Consider the following 18816-nt stretch of genomic DNA (forward strand, 5'->3'; position numbering starts at 1 on the left):
TCACTTTCATCAAGCGGCTTTTGAGTTCCTCTTTATTTTCTGCCATAAGGGTGGTATCATCTGCATATCTGAGGTTACTGATATTTCTCCCAGCAATCTTGATTCCAGCTTGTGTTTCTTCCAGTCCAGCGTTTCTCATGATGTACTCTGCATAGAAGTTAAATAAGCACGGTGACAATATACAGCCTTGACGTACTCCTTTTCCTGTTTGGAACCAGTCTGTTGTTCCATGTCCAGTTCTAACTGTTGCTTCCTGACCTGCATAAGATTTCTCAAGAGGCAGGTTAGGTGGTCTGGTATTCCCATCTCTTTCAGAATCTTCCACAGTTTATTGTGATCCACACAGTCAAAGGCTATGCCATAGTCAATAAAGCAGAAATAGATGTTTTTCTGGAACTCTCTTGCCTTTTCCATGATCCAGCGGATGGTGGCAATTTGATCTCTTGTTCCTCTGCCTTTTCTAAAACCAGCTTGAACATCGGGAAGTTCACGGTTCACGTATTGCTGAGCCTGGCTTGGAGAAGTTTGAGCATTACTTTACTAGTGTGTGAGATGAGTACAATTGTGCGGTAGTTTGAGCATTCTTTGGCATTGCCTTTCTTTGGGATTGGAATGAAAACTGACCTTTTCCAGTCCTGTGGCCACTGCTGAGTTTTCCAAATTCACTGGCATATTGAGTGCAGCACTTTCACAGCATCATCTTTCAGGATTTGAAATAGCTCTACTGGAATGCCATCGCCTCCACTAGCTTTGTTCATAGTGATGCTTTCTAAGGCCCACTTGACTTCACATTCCAGGATGTCTGGCTCTAGATGAGTGATCACACCATCGTGATTATCTTGGTCATGAAGATCTTTTTTGTACAGTTCTTCTGTGTATTCTTGCCACCTCTTCTTAATATCTTCTGCTTCTGTTAGGTCCAGACCATTTCTGTCCTTTATCGAGCCCATCTTTGCATGAAATGTTCCCTTGGTATCTCTAATTTTCTTGAAGAAATCTCTAGTCTTTCCCATTCTGTTGTTTTCCTCTATTTCTTTGCATTGATAGCTGAAGAAGGCTTTCTTATCACTTTTTGCTGTTCTTTGGAACTCTGCATTCAGATGCTTATATCTTTCCTTTTCTCCTTTGCTTTTCGCTTCTCTTCTTTTCACAGCTATTTGTAAGGCCTCCTCAGAGAACCATTTTGCTTTTTTGTATTTCTTTTCCATGGGGATGGTCTTGATCCCTGTCTCCTGTACAGTGTCATGAACCTCATTCCATAGTTCATCAGGCACTCTGTCTATCAGATCTAGTCCCTTTAATCTATTTCTCACTTCCACTGTATAATCATAAGAGATTTGATTTAGGTCATACCTGAATGGTCTAGCAGTTTTCCCTACTTTCTTCAATTTAAGTCTGAATTTGATAATAAAGAGTTCATGATCTGAGCCACAGTCAGCTCCTGGTCTTGTTTTTGTTGATTGTATAGAGCTTCTCCATTTTTGGCTGCAAAGAATATAATCAATCTGATTTTGGTATTGCCCATCTGGTGATGTCCATGTGTAGAGTCTTCTCTTGTGTTGTTGGAAGAGGGTGTTTGCTATGACCAGTGCATTTTCTTGGCAAAACTCTATTAGCCTTTGCCTGCTTCTTTCCGCATTCCAAAGCCAAATTTGCCTGTTACTCCAGGTGTTTCTTGACTTCCTACTTTTGCATTCCAGTCCCCTATAATTAAAAGGACATCTTTTGGGGGTGTTAGTTCTAAAAGGTCTTGCAGATCTTCATAGAACTGTTCAACTTCAGCTTCTTCAGTGTTACTGGTTGGGGCATAGACTTGGATTACCGTGATATTGAATGGTTTGCCTTGGAAACGAACAGAGATCATTCTGTCTTTTTTGAGATTGCATCCAAGTACTGCATTTCGGACTCTTTTGTTGACCATGATGGCTACTCCATTTCTTCTAAGGGATTCCTGCCCGCAGTAGTACATATAATGGTCATATGAGTTAAATTCACCCATTCCAGTCCATTTTAGTTGGCTGATTCCTAGAATGTCGACGTTCACTCTTGCCATCTCCTGTTTGACCACTTCCAATTTGCCTTGATTCATGGACCTGACATTCCAGGTTCCTATGCAATATTGCTCTTTGCAGCATCGGATCTTGCTTCTATCACCAGTCACATCCACAACTGGGTATTGTTTTTGCTTTGGCTCCATTCCTTCATTCTTTCTGGAGTTATTTCTCCACTGATCTCCAGTAGCATATTGGGCAGCTACTGACCTGGGGAGTTCCTCTTTCAGTATCCTATCATTTTGCCTTTTCATACTGTTCATGGGGTTCCCAAGGCAAGAATACTGAAGTGGTTTGCCATTCACTTTTCCAGTGGACCACATTCCATCAGAGCTCTCCACCATGACCTGCCCGTGTATGTTATATATATTTTACACAATAAAAATTAATAACATTGAGTAAAACAAAAAGTTATGGTCTAGGCACATTTGAGAAATGGTAAGGAAAGTACAGCAGGAGAAAAAGGGTCTCGACTAGGAGAGATTTTTATCCCCCATGGGACATTTTTGGTTGTCACAGATGAAGGGGTGGTACTGGCATCAAGTGGGTAAAGGACAGGGTTGCTGCAAAATATATTACAATGAAGAGGTCAGCCTCCCACAACAAAATGTCTGGAGTGCTGTAGGTAAGAAACCAGATAGAGTTGGAGACAACTGTTGAGAAGTGTCTTTAAAAAGCCAAGTTTAGAGTTTGTGCTACAGGGAGATTTCGAGACAAGATGGTGAAGTAGAAGGACCTTGGGCTCACCTCCTCTCATGAGCACACCAAAATCATAACTAACTGCTGAACAACCATCAGTAAAAAAAATTTTCTACATCCAAAGTGGATGCCACAGGAAATGGCAGGAGGGGTACACTCACAATATAATCAAATTCTACACCTGCCTGTGTTGGGCAACTCACAAACTGTAGAATAATTATATTGCAGAAGTTCTCCAACAGGAATGAGGGTTCTGAGCCCTAAGTAAGGCTTCCCAGCCTGGGTCTGGCATCAGGAGGAGGAGCCTCCAGAGCACTTGACTTAGAAGGCCAGCAGGGTTTGAATGCAGGAGCTTCCCAGGACTGGGGCACACGGAGACTCCATTGTTGGGGGCATGCACACTCTTGGAAGGTCTCTTGGAGAGTGGAACCCAGGGCAAAAACAGTGAACTTCTTAAGAGGCTGAGCCACACTTGCTAGTCTTGGAGGGTCTCCTGGTGAGGTGGGGTCTGGGTAGCCATGGCTCACTTTGTGGACACAAACACTGGTGGCAGAGAGATACTGGGAGTATTTTTCTGTGTGAACTCTCCTTGGAGGATGACATCTTGATTGGGACATTAGCACCAAGAGCTGGTCCTATAGCCTATAAACTCCAGTGCTAGAACGCCTCAGGCCAAACAACCAGCAAAGCGGGAATGCAGCCCAACCCATCAGCAGACAGGCTGCCTAAAGGCATTCTAAGTCCACAGCCACTTTTAGATATATCCCTAGACAAGGCCCTGCCCACCAGAGGGCCAGGACCCAGCTCTACCCGCCAGTGGGCAGGCACCAGCCCCTCCTGCCTGGAAGCATGCACAAGTCTCTAGACCAGTCTCACCCAGGAGCAGACATCAGAAGCAAGAAAACTACAGTCCCATGGCCTGTGGAACTAAGTCCACAAACACAGGTCAGAACCTACCCTGGGACCAGCTGCTGCCTAGACCTTGGGTGACAAGAGGTGAGTGTACTGCTGGAACACATAGGACATTCCCTACAGAGGGCTGTTTCTTTCAGGTGGAGAAAGGTAACCAACCTACCATTTACATAAACATACAACTAGATATTAGACAAAATGAGATGGCAGAGGAATATGTTCCAGGAAGAAACAAGATGGAGATGGTACAATAGGCAAAAAAACATTTTTTTATGGTGGGATAACAGGGACTTGATGATGCAAGGTTGGATTAGCTGCAAGGATAGATTAAGGCTTCAGTTCAGTTCAGTTGGGTACAGTTCAGTTGATCAGTCGTGTCTGACTCTTTGCAACTCCATGAATCACAGCACGCCAGGCCTCCCTGTCCATCACCAACTCCCGGAGTTCATTCAGACTCGCGACCATCGAGTCAGTGATGCCATCCAGCCATTTCATCCTCTGTCATGCCCTTCTTCTCCTGACCCAATCCCTCCCAGCATCAAAGTCTTTTCCAATGAGTCAACTCTTTGCATGACGTGGCAAAGTACTGGAGTTTCAGCTTCAGCATCATTCCCTCAAAAGAAATCCCAGGGCTGATCTCCTTCAGAATGGACTGGTTGGATCTCCTTGCAGTCCAAGGGACTCTCAAGAGTCTTCTCCAACACCACAGTCCAAAAGCATCAATTCTTCCACACTCAGCTTTCTTCACAGTCCAACTCTCACATCCATACATGACGACTGGAAAAACCATAGCCTTGACTAGACAGACCTTTGTTGGCAAAGTAATGTCTCTGCTTTATAATATGCTGTCTAGGTTGGTCATGACTTTTCTTCCAAGCAGTAAGCGTCTTTTAATTTCATGGCTGCAGTCACCATCTGCAGTGATTTTGGAGCCCCCCAAAATAAAGTCTGACACTGTTTCCACTGTTTCCCCATCTATTTCCCATGAAGTGATGGGACCGGATGCCATGATCTTCGTTTTCTGAATATTGAGCTTTAAGCCAACTTTTTCACTCTCCACTTTCACTTTCATCAAGAGGCTTTTGAGTTCCTCTTCACTTTCTGCCATAAGGGTGGTGTCATCTGCATATCTGAGGTTATTGATGTTTCTCCCGGCAATCTTGATTCCAGCTTGTGCTTCATCCAGCCCAGCATTTCTCATGATGTACTCTGCTGCCGGGAGCCAGCGTGAGGAACTCTGCCCGTGGCAAAGGTCATGAGGAAGGAGGCTTGGCATTATGCAAAGGTGGGATCGAGCCTCAGGAGACCCCCTGTTCCTGAGCATCTACCCCCCAAACCAGAGTCTGCCTACTTTACTGTTTTATGCTGTCACCTACACCTCTGACTTTACGGGGGGCTGACCCCCACCACCTCTTTCAGAGAAGGAGTTAACTTACAGCTCCAAGTTAATAAAAATTCCTGGGCGTGACAAGAGTGTTTCAACTTACAAACTCCTCTGAAGGTTCTGTAGCCTGCCTGAGCAGGTTCGTCTGGCCACATGTGATTGTTTACAGCCTCCCAACCATGAGAGGCACAAGATGCTTTAAAACTTTCTAAATACAGACTTTTTTGAGAAGTTAGAAAATTATTAGTGTAGTATAGTGGGTTGATTAGAAATTATATTGGTGAAGGGTTTTTCATTTGTTGAGCCAATATTTGCTGCTAAATCTCCATATTCCCTGCCCTTATAATGAATATAACTAGCATATGGGAGAAATAATTATTAACCTTTGATATTAATCATGTTAAACCTTAGGCTAAGTAAATTCCTTTCCTTGATTATAACCCCCTGCACCCTCACCCTATAGGAATGCAACTTTATCTGGTACCTTCGGAGGGTGGTGCCTGGCTTAAGAAAAAATCACCCCTGGAGAAAATAAGTTTTCTGGTTGACTGACTGTTATCAGAAAGGGCCACAAAATGTCAGCAGGCCTCATAGCCAGAAGATGATATAAAACCCCTAAGACCTTTGTATACTTTAATATGAAGCACTTGATTTTGACGAGGGTCAGGTCTGCTGACCCCACGTGACTCTGTATTCTTCCTTATGTATAACAAAAAGTATATAAGCAAACGTGAAAATAAAGAAAACGGATCAGTTTCTGGAAAGACTGATTCCCCCATTTCCTTTCTTTCTCATTCTCTGTTTTTCTGGCTGAATTCCCACCTGGAGTGTGGGTACTCGCCAAGCCCGCTAGTTTTGCCTGGGCTTCTAAGATCTGACCGGGGAGGCCTCAATGTCTCCTCTCCTTCAGGAGAATGGAAAGATGCCTGTGGCCTATGTAGGTGGTGCAAATTCCTTGTCTTAGAGTTTTATTGGTATTCCATGTAAACCAAGTTATTCAGCCTCTTTTTCTCCACCCATTTTCCTACTACGCTATTCTAATCTCTCTTTATATCTGTAATTAAATAAGTTTTTTCCTAGGACACCAATTCCGTCTCCCCTTTGAATTACCCTGGATCCACTGGGGCTGGACCCTGGCACTCTGCACATAAGTTAAGTAAGCAGGGTAACAATATACAGCCTTGACGTATTCTTTTTTCTATTTGGAACCAGTCTGTTGTTCCATGCCCAGTTCTAACTGTTGCTTCCTGACCTGCATATACGTTTCTCAAGAGGCAGCTCAGGTGGTCTGGTATTCCCATCTCTTTCAGAATTTTCCACAGTTTATTGTGATCCGCACAGTCAAAGGATTTGGCATAGTCAATAAAGCAGAAATAGATGTTTTTCTGGAACTCTCTTGCCTTTTCCATGATCCAGCGGATGTTGGCAATTTGATCTCTGGTTCCTCTGCCTTTCCTAAAACCAGCTTGAACATCTGGAAGTTCACGGTTCACGTATTGCTGAAGCCTGGCTTGGAGAAGTTTGAGCATTACTTTACTAGCATGTGAGATGAGTACAATTGTGCAGTTGTTTGAGCATTCTTTGGCATTGCCTTTCTTTGGGATTGGAATGAAAACTGACCTTTTCCAGTCCTGTGACCACTGCTGAGTTTTCCAAACTTGCTGGTGTTTTGAGTGCAGCACTTTCACAGCATCATCTTTCAGGATTTGAAAGAACTCAATTGGAATTCCATCACCTCCACTAGCTTTGTTCATAGTGATGCTTTCTAAGGCCCACTTGACTTCACATTCCAGGATGTCTGGCTCTAGATGAGTGATCACACCATCATGATTATTTTGGTCGTGAAGATCTTTTTGTACAGCTCTTCTGTGTATTCTTGCCACCTCTTCTTAATATCTTCTGCTTCTGTTAGGTCCGGACCATTTCTGTCCTTTATCGAGTCCATCTTTGCATGAAATGTTCCCTTGGTATCTCTAATTTTCTTGAAGAGATCTCTAGTCTTTCCCATTCTGTTGTTTTCCTCTATTTCTTTGCATTGATCACTGAGGAAGGCTTTCTTATCTCTTCTTGCTATTGTTTGGAACTCTGCATTCAGATGCTTGTATCTTTCCTTTTCACCTTTGCTTTTCACTTTTTTTCTTTTCACACCTATTTGTAAGACCTCCTCAGACAGCCATTTTGCTTTTTTGTATTTCTTTTCCATGGGGATGGTCTTGATCCCTGTCTCCTGTACAATGTCACAAACCAGATAGGCAGTTACTGTGATAATCTAGGTGGTACAGCAAAATTTATAATGTTCTATGTAGTTGCATGTGCCAGGCACTATTCTAGCCCTTTACAGGTATTAACTCATGTAGCCCTCCTAATACATATGTATTATACCCATTATTCTCATTTCTCAGAAGAGGAAACAAGAAACAGAGGAAGTATTCAAGGTCAATAAGGGATGGAGCTGGCCTTTCAACCTATGAAGTCTGTGCTGCTTCTTTTTACAGGCTGAAATACTTTTTAAATACTCAGATGTATCTATCTCTCTCTCTTTTTTTCTTCTATCAACTTGGTTGGAAAATCGGGTTTATGGTTAAGTAGGATAAGTGGATTTTACTTTATTACCCACTTTCTACATTAGATTGAGTTTGAGGAAGACGGAACTGATAAAACAGCATTTGGTTTCTTGAATTTTAGAAAACTGCTTGGAGGGAAGATTAGAATTGAGAGTGGGTGAATTAAAAATATAGGTTGGAGGAGGTGAATAATCAGGGAGAGATCGCAATTTTTCACCCACCAGCTCTCAAATTCTGACTCTCCAAAAGTTTCAGCAGCCTGTAGATGCCATTCCATTGACATGCATCAAACTTGAAAAACACAATCTAGGCCAGGACTGTCACTCCACCTCCCACTCCCCGGTAACACTCACTCATCCTGAACACTTCCCACTCAATAATTCTTTCCCATGAAAAGGAAGGAAGATGGCCATGCCCTGCTGCTAGGGCCTTATGTGAGCTTGTTTAGGAAATAGAGGAAGGAGAATGGAGAGAGAGAGGGCTCTTTGTTTTATTGAAAGCACATCACACTCCACTGTTTGCCTGTTTTTTATAATCAGTATTGCAGTTTGCCATAGTTTTGAAGATCTGGAAAAGGCTGAAAAACTGCTGGCCCAATTACTGTTTATCCCTGAAGAGGTTAAAGACCAGGAACCCAGCTGTTTTTAAGCCTTGATTCTATCACTAATAAAGTCTGTGATCTTGAACAATATTACCATATTCATCATTATTTTACTGCCTGTTTTTCCATGCAACTTCTTCTTTTATATTCATAACAGGCTGTTGGAGTAGGCAAAGCTGATATTATTCACACTTTTTTTCTGATGATAAAAACTGAAATTCTAAAAGGCTAAGTGATTTACTCAAGGTCACTCAGCTAGCATGTGATAAAACTGGGACACAAATGGGGTGTGATTCACTTCAAATCCATTGGTTCTAAGAGACATTATTTTTCCAACTCAAGGGTGTATAAGCATCACCTGGAGACTTTATTAAAACATATTCCTGGGACCTCTCTAAGGTACAGAATGTGCACTACTATAAAATAATACTAATGGTATCTATCACTATAATATCTCTATTATTCAGATAGTATCTGCATGTTGATTTGTAGGTCTGGGGTGGGATCTGAGAATCTCCAATTTTTACAACTGCCCAGGTGGTGCAAGTCTATGGCCATTTTTAAAAGTAGCATCATTTTATGCAATACCCATGCACCTCTTTGTACCACAGTTTCCTCATCTATAAAAGAGTTGATAATAACCGGTTGGGTTCTCTTTATCTCTGAGAGTTCCAATTCAGATTACAGTGAATTAAAGATGTCTACAAATATTTTGCAAGTCCTCCCTTTAAAAGAAACAGTCTATTTCCTTGCCTCTTGAATCTGAGCTGGTCTGGTGTCTTGCTCTAACAAATAACATATGGTAACAGTGACATGTGACTTTCAAGCAAGACCTTAAGCCGTGAAGCTTCTATTCTTATCCTCATGGAACACTGAAGTCACCATGTAAAGAAGTCCAGGCTAGAACTGGTGGTGGCAAAGACTCTGCTGATGATCCAGACAAGAGTGAGGCCATCCAGGATTGTTCTTTCAGTTAAATGAAGCCATATGAGACAGTCAAAGAGGTACTGGCAGAAGAACTGTCCCATTAACCCACAGGATTATAAAAAAGGATAAATTGTTGTGCTTGACGCGGTAATTTACATCAATAGATAATTCAAATGAAGATAAAATGGAAAATGACTATAAAATATTTTGAAATTATAGTAATCTCTCTGCAAATTCTGTAAGAATAAAGCTTTTTAAATAATTAATAACAATAATAAAATCAGCTATAATAAAAATTAACAAAGCAGATAGAAGATTTAAAACCAAGCTATTAGAATAAGTGGCATGTTGAAATATCTTTTTTATTAAATAAGATATCTATGAAGACATACTAAAAAAAAAAAAAGATACATGATAAATGAATGGGAGAAAAAAGGATTCTTCTGTCTACCAGTGAGTGTACAGGGAGTGCTGAAGTTAGAAAACCAGCGTTTTGCAACCACATGGTAAAGACTGATTAGAGCAAGAGTCATCGGTGGATGCTAAATCTAGGGGAAAGTTTGATGAAGGTGGTATTTGCTTCATCTCATAATATCTTCACAGATTGTCACTGCAAAAGGAACATTTTACATTACACAGTAGGAAAATCATACAATACCATGACTATATAATCAAAATTAAAATCATCAATGAGGGTCAATGGACACTGTTTGCCTCTAGATGTGATACTATGAGAAGGACATAGCCTGAATCTACTCATAAGGAAACATTAGATAAACTCAAATTGAGAGATATTTTGTAAAATAACTAGCTTGTATTTTTGAAAAAATAAAATGTCAGACTGAGAAATTGATCCAGATTAAATGAAACCAAAGACATAGGATGACTAAATGCAAGATGTGATCTTTGATCTTTATCAAGATCTTTAGTTATCTTGATAACTAAATGCAAGATGTGATATTGTACTCAAGGAGGAAAATGCTGTAAGGGACATTACTGGGACATTTAAAAATATATAATTACACTCATGCATACATAAGAGGCAGATAGACAGAGAGCAGCAAGTTGGGAGCATGCAAGAGACAAAGCAAAGAAGCAAATGTGGCAAAATATTAAAAATGGATGAATCTTGGTAGAAGGTACGTAAGAGTTCTTTAAGTCATTCACACAACTTTTCTGAGCTTGAAATTATTTCAAAACAAAAAGTTACAGATAGTATATAAGTGAATATATTTTTGACTTCCAAGTGAAGATGAATATTGTGAACTTAAAAAAAGAGAGAAATTATAACATGAGTAACTGATATTACAAAGAAAGCTTCCATAAAATCATCAGCAAATTAAAAGACAGAATGAAGGCTAGGGGAATACTTGCAATAAAAACACCTTAAGGCAAATATGATTAAAATTATAAATATGAAGAGCTCATACAAATTGCAATAGGTAAGTAGAAGATATGGGTGCATGTAGGGGTGTGGCCACAGCCAGGTAAGCACGGAGTGCCTGAGAGGGGTCAAGTGTCTACAGTCTCCCACCCTCCAGGAGGTCTGCAGTGTACCCTGAAACCCCAGAGCTTCAGACTGTGGCCCTCCATACATGGTGATGGATTGATTAGCCATGATGGGAAAAGTATGTGATCTTGAACCTCCAACTTTGTGCTTCCGTGTCAGATGCTGTTGGCCTTCCATGTCTACTCCTTGCTTCTGAGGAGCAATGGCATCCTGACCCTACTAACGTAGGGTCCCTGCCAATTCTTCCCTATGATGTGGCACCTGCTGGACCATTCCTGGATCACCACAGCATTGCCACCTCCAAGCACTGTATGCTGTGGTGGTCTCCTATTTCCTTCTAGCAAAAGTTGGAACAGAGGATCAAGGACCCCAGTATCCAAGCCTTCAGGGGCACCACCACCCAGAAAGACTCACTTTGTACTTCCTACAGTAGCAGCCCCGTCAGGCCAGGTCCAGGGTAGCACCTAAGAGGAAGCACAGGTCAGAACGGTAGAGATTTGCCCCAGACCATGCAGCTGGAAAGTGGCTGAGCTTCTGTAGAACCCAGGGCTATTATCTTCAGAGTGCATCATCAGCCCCACCCATGCTGCATCTCAAAGTAAAACAGCTTTTCAGTGGGTGCTTACTCTGAGTTTTCAGCTTCTCCATCAGACTGTCAAACTCTATCTACCCTGGTTCCCATCTCGGGAAGGCTTTGCACTCCTCATTCCTCTCTGTCTCTGTCTCCGTGAGTCTTGATATCACCAGCAGGAGGGTCAGAGTTCAAGATCAGAGTCTAGGGGAAAGAGGATGGAGTTACTCTAGTGTCCCATCTGGGCCTCCTGTACAGCTTGGATAGTGGGATCCTGTAGGGGTGGGTGAGCCTTTTGTTAGAGTTATTGCCACTCCTTTCTCAGAATATGAAAGAAAATGTTTTATGGTATCTGCCATCAATTCTAACAGTTCACCTGTACCTAACCAGGTCTGGGGTACCAGGTCTGAGAGTAAATGCCATGTTCAAAGAATAATACAGAAGTAGCTGCTACCTTTATGGAATGCCTCTTACCTGCTAGGTCCTGTCTGTGCCAGTCATTTTACCCACACTATCTCTTTGAGCCTTATCACCCTTTGAGGTATGGGTTTCCAAATTATTGCTGAATATCACATGTTAGCCATGTTGACAATACTGATTCTTCCAATCCAAGAACATGGTGTATTTCTCCACCTATTTGTGTCATCTTCTATTTCTTTCATCAGTGTCTTACAGTTTTCAGAGTACAAGTCTTTTGTCTCCTTAGGTAGGTTCATTCCTAGGTATTTTATTCTTTTTGATATGATGATCAACAAGGTGTTTCCTTAATTTCTCTTTCTGATCTTTCATTGTTAGTGTATAGGAATGCAAGAGATCTCTATCATTTTTGTATTCTGCAACTTTACCAAATTCACTGTGAGCTCTAGCAGTTTTCTGGTAGGATCTTTAGAATTTTCTATGTATAGTGTCATTTTATCTCTAAACAGCGACAGTTTAATATCTTCTTTCCCAATTTAGATTCCATTTATTTCTTCTTCTCTGACTGCCATGGCTAGGACTTCCAAAGCTATGCTGGATAATATTGGTGAGAGTGGACATCCTCACCATCCTCAGTGTCTATGTTCCTGATCTTAGAGGGAATGCTTTCAGCTTGTCACTGTTGAGAATGATGTTAGCTGTGGGTTCATTATATATGCAATCTCTATCAAATTACCAATGACATATTCACGGAACTAGAACAAAAATTTAAAATTTATATGGAAACATACATGACTCCAAACAGCCAAAGCAATCCTGGGAAAGAAAAATGAAGCTGAAGGAATCAGGCTCCCCAATTTCAGTCTATACTATAAAGATACAGTTATTAAAACAATATGGTATGTGCAAAGACAGAAATATAGATCAATAGAACAGGACAGAAAGCTCAGAATTAAACCCATGCATCTGTGGTCAATTAATATATAACAAAGGAGGAAAGAATATACAAAGGAGAAAAGACAGTCTCTTCAATAAGTGGTGCTGGGAAAACTTGACAGTTATGTGTAAAACAATGAAATTAAAACATTCCTAGACAGCATATTAAAAAGCAGAGACATTACTTTGTCAACAAAGGTTTGTCTAGTCAAGGCTATGGTTTTTCCAGTGGTCATGTATGGATGTGAGAGTTGGACTATAAAGAAAGCTGAGTGCCAAAGAATTGATGCTTTTGAACTGTGGTGTTGGAGAAGACTCTTGAGAGTCCCTTGGACTGCAAGGAAATCCAGCCAGTCCATCCTAAAGGAGATCAGTCCTGGGTGTTCATTGGAAGGACTGATGCTGAAGCTGAAACTCCCATATTTTGGCCACCTGATGCGAAGAGCTGACTCATTTGAAAAGACCCTGATGCTGGGAAAGATTGAGGGCAGGAGCAGAAGGGGACGACAGAGGATGAGATGGTTGGATGGCATCACTGACTCAATGGACATGGGTTTGGGTGGACTCCGGGAGTTGGTGATGGACAGGGAGGCCTGGCGTGGTGTGGTTCATGGGATCGCAGAGTTGGACATGACTGAGCGACTGAACTGAACTCAAAACATTCCCTAACACCACACACAAAAATAAACTCAAAATGAATCAAAGACCTAAGTGTAAGGCCAAACACTATAAAACTCTTAGAGGAAAACATAGAATAGTCTTTAACATAAAGCACAGTAATACCTTCTTTGATCTACCTCCTAAAGTAATGAAAATATAGTAAAAACAAAAATAAACGAGTGGAACTGAGTTAAAAGCCTCTGAACAGCAAAGGAAACCATGAACAAAAGGAAAAGAAAACACACATGATGGGAAAAAAATGTTTGTAAACAAAGTGATTAACAAAGGATTAATCTCTGAAACACAAACAGCTCATACAGCTCTGTATCAAAAAAGCAAACAACCCAAGGGAGTTCCCTGGAGGTCTAGTGGTCAGGATTCAGTGCTTTCACTCCTGTGGCCTTGTTTCAATTCCTGGTCAGGGAACTGAGGTCCCACAAGCTGCATGATGTGGCCAAACAAGCCGATCAAAAAATGGGCAGAAGATTTAAATAATTATCCAAAGAAGACATACAGATGGCCAAAAATCACATAAGAAGATGCTCAACATCGCTAATTATTAGAGAAATGCAAATCCAAAGTACAATGAAGTATCATCTCACACTGGTCGGAATGGCCATTATCAAAAGTCTATAAACAATGACTGCTGGAGGGGCTGTGGAGGAAAGGAAACCCTCCTACACTGTTGGTGGGAATGTAAGTTGGTGCAGCCACTATGGAGAACAGTGCCAACACAATATTGTATAGCAATTATCATCCAATTAAAAAAATTAAAAAACAAAAACTAAAAACAGAGTTAACATATGATTGAGCAATCCCACTCCTGCATATATATCTGGAAAAGACTACAACTTGAAAAGATAGAGGCACCCTAGTGTTCATTGCTGCACTATTTACAGCAGACAAGACATGGAAGCAACCTAAATGTCCATCAATGAAAGAAAGAATAAAGAAGATGTATATACAATGGAATATTACTCTGCTATAAAAAGCAGGAAATAATGCCATTTGCAGCAAGATGGATGGACCTAAAGATTATCATACTAAGCAAAGTCAGACAGAGAAAGACAAAAACATATATCCCTCATGTGAAATCTAATTAAAAATGATACAAATGAACTTATTTACAAAACAGAAATAGAACTACAGATATCAAAAACAAACTTATGGTTGCCAAAGGGGAAATGTAGGAGAGAGGGATAAACCAGGAGTTTGGGATTAGCATATATACACTAATACATAAATATTATATTTATTTATATATAACAAATAAGATAGAAAAATAATATAGATAAATAAGATAGATAACCCAAAAGGACCAACTGTGTAGCACAGGGAACTCTACTAAATATTTTGTACTAATGTATATGAGAAAAGAATCTGAAGAGTATGAATATATGTATATATACAACTGAATCGCTTTGCTGTACATCTGAAACTAACACAACACTGTAAATCAGTTATACTCCAACAAAATTGAAAAAAAAAAAAAAAAGATAGCACAAGCTATAACCTGGGGGCAAGAAGGGGAAACCTGCCCCTGAGCCTGAACTTGAACCCCTTGAGGAGGGCGTTTTTGCTTGTTTCCAGGAGGGAGCGCCCTAGAATTCTGGCTTCCCTGAATCATGAGATCAAGGCCCTTATCACCTGTTCTGTTCAGTTCAGTTCAGTTCAGTCGCTCAGTCGTGTCTGACTCTTTGCGACCGCGTGAATCGTAGCACGCCAGGCCTCCCTGTCCATCACCATCTCCCGGAGTTCACTCAGACTCACGTCCATCAAGTCCGTGATGCCATCTAGCCATCTCATCCTGGGTCGTCCCCTTCTCCTCCTGCCCCCAATCTCTCCCAGCATCAGAGTCTTTTCCAATGAGTCAACTCTTCGCATGAGTTGGCCAAAGTACTGGAGCTTCAGCTTTAGCATCATTCCTTCCAAAGAAATCCCAGGGTTGATCTCCTTCAGAATGGACTGGTTGGATCTCCTTGCAGTCCAAGGGACTCTCAAGAGTCTTCTCCAACACCACAGTTCAAATGCATCAATTTTTTGGTGCTCAGCCTTCTTCACAGTCCAACTCTCACGTCCATACATGACTACTGGAAAAACCATAGCCTTGACTAGATGGACCTTAGTTGGCAAAGTAATGTCTCTGCTTTTGAATATGTTATCTAGGTTGGTCATAACTTTTCTTCCAAGGAGTGAGCATCTTTTAATTTCATGGCTGCAGATGCAGTGATTTTGGAGCCCCCCAAAACAAAGTCTGACACTGTTTCCAGTTTTTCCCCATCTATTTCCCATGAAGTGATGGGACCAGATGCCATGATCTTCATTTTCTGAATGTTGAGCTTTAAGCTAACTTTTTCACTCTCCTCTTTCACTTTCATCAAGAGGCTTTTTAGTTCTTCTTCACTTTCTGCCATAAGGGTGGTGTCATCTGCATATCTGAGGTTATTGATATTTCTCCTGGCAACCTTGATTCCAGCTTGTGTTTCTTCCATTTCAGCGTTTCTCATGATGTACTCTGCATATAAGTTAAATAAGCAGGGTGACAATATACAGCCTTGACGTACTCCTTTTCCTGTTTGGAACCAGTCTGTTGTTCCATGTCTGGTTCTAACTGTTGCTTCCTGATCTGCATAGAGATTTCTCAAGAGGCAGGTTAGGTGCTCTGGTATTCCCATCTCTTTCAGAATTTTCCACAGTTTATTGTGATCCACACAGTCCTTAGGACACACTATAAGTAAAGCTGGCAAATAGAGATATGGAGGGTTCTCTTCCTCCTGGTGGCAACTTCTTTCTCCTCTGAGGAAGGAAGAATTTAAGCAAAAAATAATTAGAATCAGAAAGGTCTCCATTCAGTCTGGCCCTGCCTGGGAACTGACCCTTCCACTTCTGGGAAATTGGCTTTCCTCTCCTCTTCCAGGTACTGGGAAAAGGCCATTTCAAGCAGAGCTTTCTTTTTCTTCTTGGGTCCCACCACCTCTACTGCCTAGCACTTTCTACAGTCATCTGAAAAGATGCCAGGGCCCATCTGGAGAACAAGGCAAGGCCAGGAAACCATCAGGGCTGCTTTTTACCCCTCTTACCTGCCTCTACTGTTTCCCTTTTATTATCAGCACCATATAGGTTAGGGATTGGGGTGACCGGAGGGATGTGGGATAGTTATGGGATCACAATTTTTGATCAAATTCTTTCATTAGCTGAAGAAAAGAGGAGGAAAAAAAGTCCTTAAAATAGGAGAGTGGCCATTTGTGGGGACAAGTAGCTTTGACTGTTTTTAAAGGCACTGCATTTCTTTAGGGAAGAAAAGTAGCCAGCTGTTGCTTTAGAGTGTGGTTCTCTTTTAGCTAGGAAACTTTGGCCTCATCTCTGAGCCTAGATTTAGCACCTGGATTGGCAGCAGGTAACCTTGAATGAATCTGTAAATGGGCATCTTGCTGGGCATAAAGGAATTACCTGGGAGTAGTCCTAAAGTAGCCTGTCTGGAAGAGAGCAAGCAATCCTGGGGCCCAGGCATCAGAAATGGGGACAAAACTTTTTTTTTATGGACTCCTAACCTGCACTATTTATCTTTTTGTTAAGAATTCTTCTAAAGGCAGTGTGTTGGTGATTGTTAAAAATGGATAGTGCATTCCTGGGGGTTCATGATAAATATTTTCTCTGTTTTTAAAATATAAATTTAAAAATTTCTAAAATAAAGCGTTTTTTAAGTGAGTAAAAGATAAGAATACAAACCAGACTACTCAAAAAAAAAAAAAAGGAAAAATTAATAACCAGTGTTGAAAATTTATCCTTATAAATAAAACAAAAATGAAATAGAAAAACAATTTTTTTTCACTTAGGAAATCAGTAAAAATGGAAAATGATAATATTCAGTGATGTCAAGGGTGCAGCATGGTGAGCAGTTAAGCTGGTAACTGAAAATCTATACAGTTTGGAAAGCATGTATCAAGAAATTTTAAGCGTGTTCTTACTCTTAATCCAGTAACTCAATTCTAGGAATTCATCCCATAGAAAGGATCAGAAATCCACATGATAATTTATATCTAAAGATGTTCTTTGTAGCTTTTTTTTTGTTTTTTTTTTTTTTTAATTTGGCTGCGTCTGGTCTCAGTTGTGGCACGTGGGATCTTTGCTATATCATGCAGGATCTCTGTTGATGTGTGTGGGCTCCCTAGCTGTGGTGCCCAAACTTAATTGCTCCACTGCATGTGGGATCTTAGCTCCCTGGGCAGGGTGTGAACACACGTCCCCTGCATTGCAAGGTGGATTCTTAACCACTGGACTCCTAGGGAAGTTCCTAGTGTTGTTCATATTACTGAAATTTGGAGATAGTACAACAAGAAGTTAAATAAATTAGGTTGCATATGATGTCTGTAAAATGTTTTTAGTAATACAGGGAAATTCTTGTAATATATTAAGTAGAACAAAAGCACAGACTTAAAAATTATATGGAAATGAAACAAAATATTAACAGTGACCCACCAGACAGGATCCTTGTAGGACAGAGACGGCACAGCCAATAGAGTTTAACCCACCGAAGTTTAAAGAAGGGATGATCTACAGAGGTGTGGGCAAGATGATAGGGGCCTTTTAAGAACTCAGCAGTAAAGATGAATATTATGGGACCCAGTCCTCAGGAAGGCAAGAGCAAGGAACGGTGACTAGAAATTGGTGAGAGCTGAAGCTTGGCAAGATCCTAACCTAGTTCTTTTCCTACGTGACGATCACCTGATCTCCCACTGTGTGCAGCAGAGGTGAAGCCAGGGAATGCAGTCCTTAGAGATCAGCTTGCTGGCCCACAGAACAGGGCAGAGAACTATGGAAAGTGAATCTAGACATGCAAACGGAAACTAACCAGGACAATGTTATCTCTGGGGTGCTTTCCTGGTGGCTCAGTGGTAAAGAATCCACCTGCCAATGCAGGGCACATGGGTTTGATCCCCTAGTCTGGGAAGATGCCATGGAGTAAATAAGCCCATGAGCCACAACTACTGAGCCTGTGTTCTTGAGCCTAGGAGCTGCAACTACTGAGCCCACATGACTCCACCACTGAAGCTTGTGTGTACTAGAGCCCATGCTTTGCAACACGAGAAGCCATCACAATGAGAAGCTCTCCCACTGCAACTAGAGAGTAGCCCCTGATCTCCACAACTACAGAAAGCCCACACAGCAACGAAGACCCAGCACAGTCAAATATTAAAAAAATAAATAAATACTACCTCTGATTAGACGGTTATGAGAGCTTATTATTCTCTTTTTATCTGTGAGCCTATAAAACTCGAAGCCCTAGTGTGAACACACACTTGTCCGTGAGAAGTCTGGCAGCAAAAGCCATATAGTTTACATATTATGTTTCTTTTCGCAAGCTATCATAGTTAACACAATTTAAAATGCAAAATTTATATTAAGAAGCATATGCTTACATTTTTCTAAGCTATATCTTGTGTTCTTTAAAAATTAATCCTTCTTCTCCCTTAATTCTTCTTTCCTGATTTTCTATTTTGTGTTTTTTTCCCCCATATCACTTCTGTTCTTAATAAGTAAACTTCTTACATCAACAACAACAAAAAAACCTCACAGGACAGTC

The sequence above is a fragment of the Oryx dammah genome, unplaced genomic scaffold (assembly GCF_014754425.2).
Source record: "Oryx dammah isolate SB20612 unplaced genomic scaffold, SCBI_Odam_1.1 HiC_scaffold_16, whole genome shotgun sequence".
Classification (NCBI taxonomy): Eukaryota; Metazoa; Chordata; class Mammalia; order Artiodactyla; family Bovidae; genus Oryx; species Oryx dammah.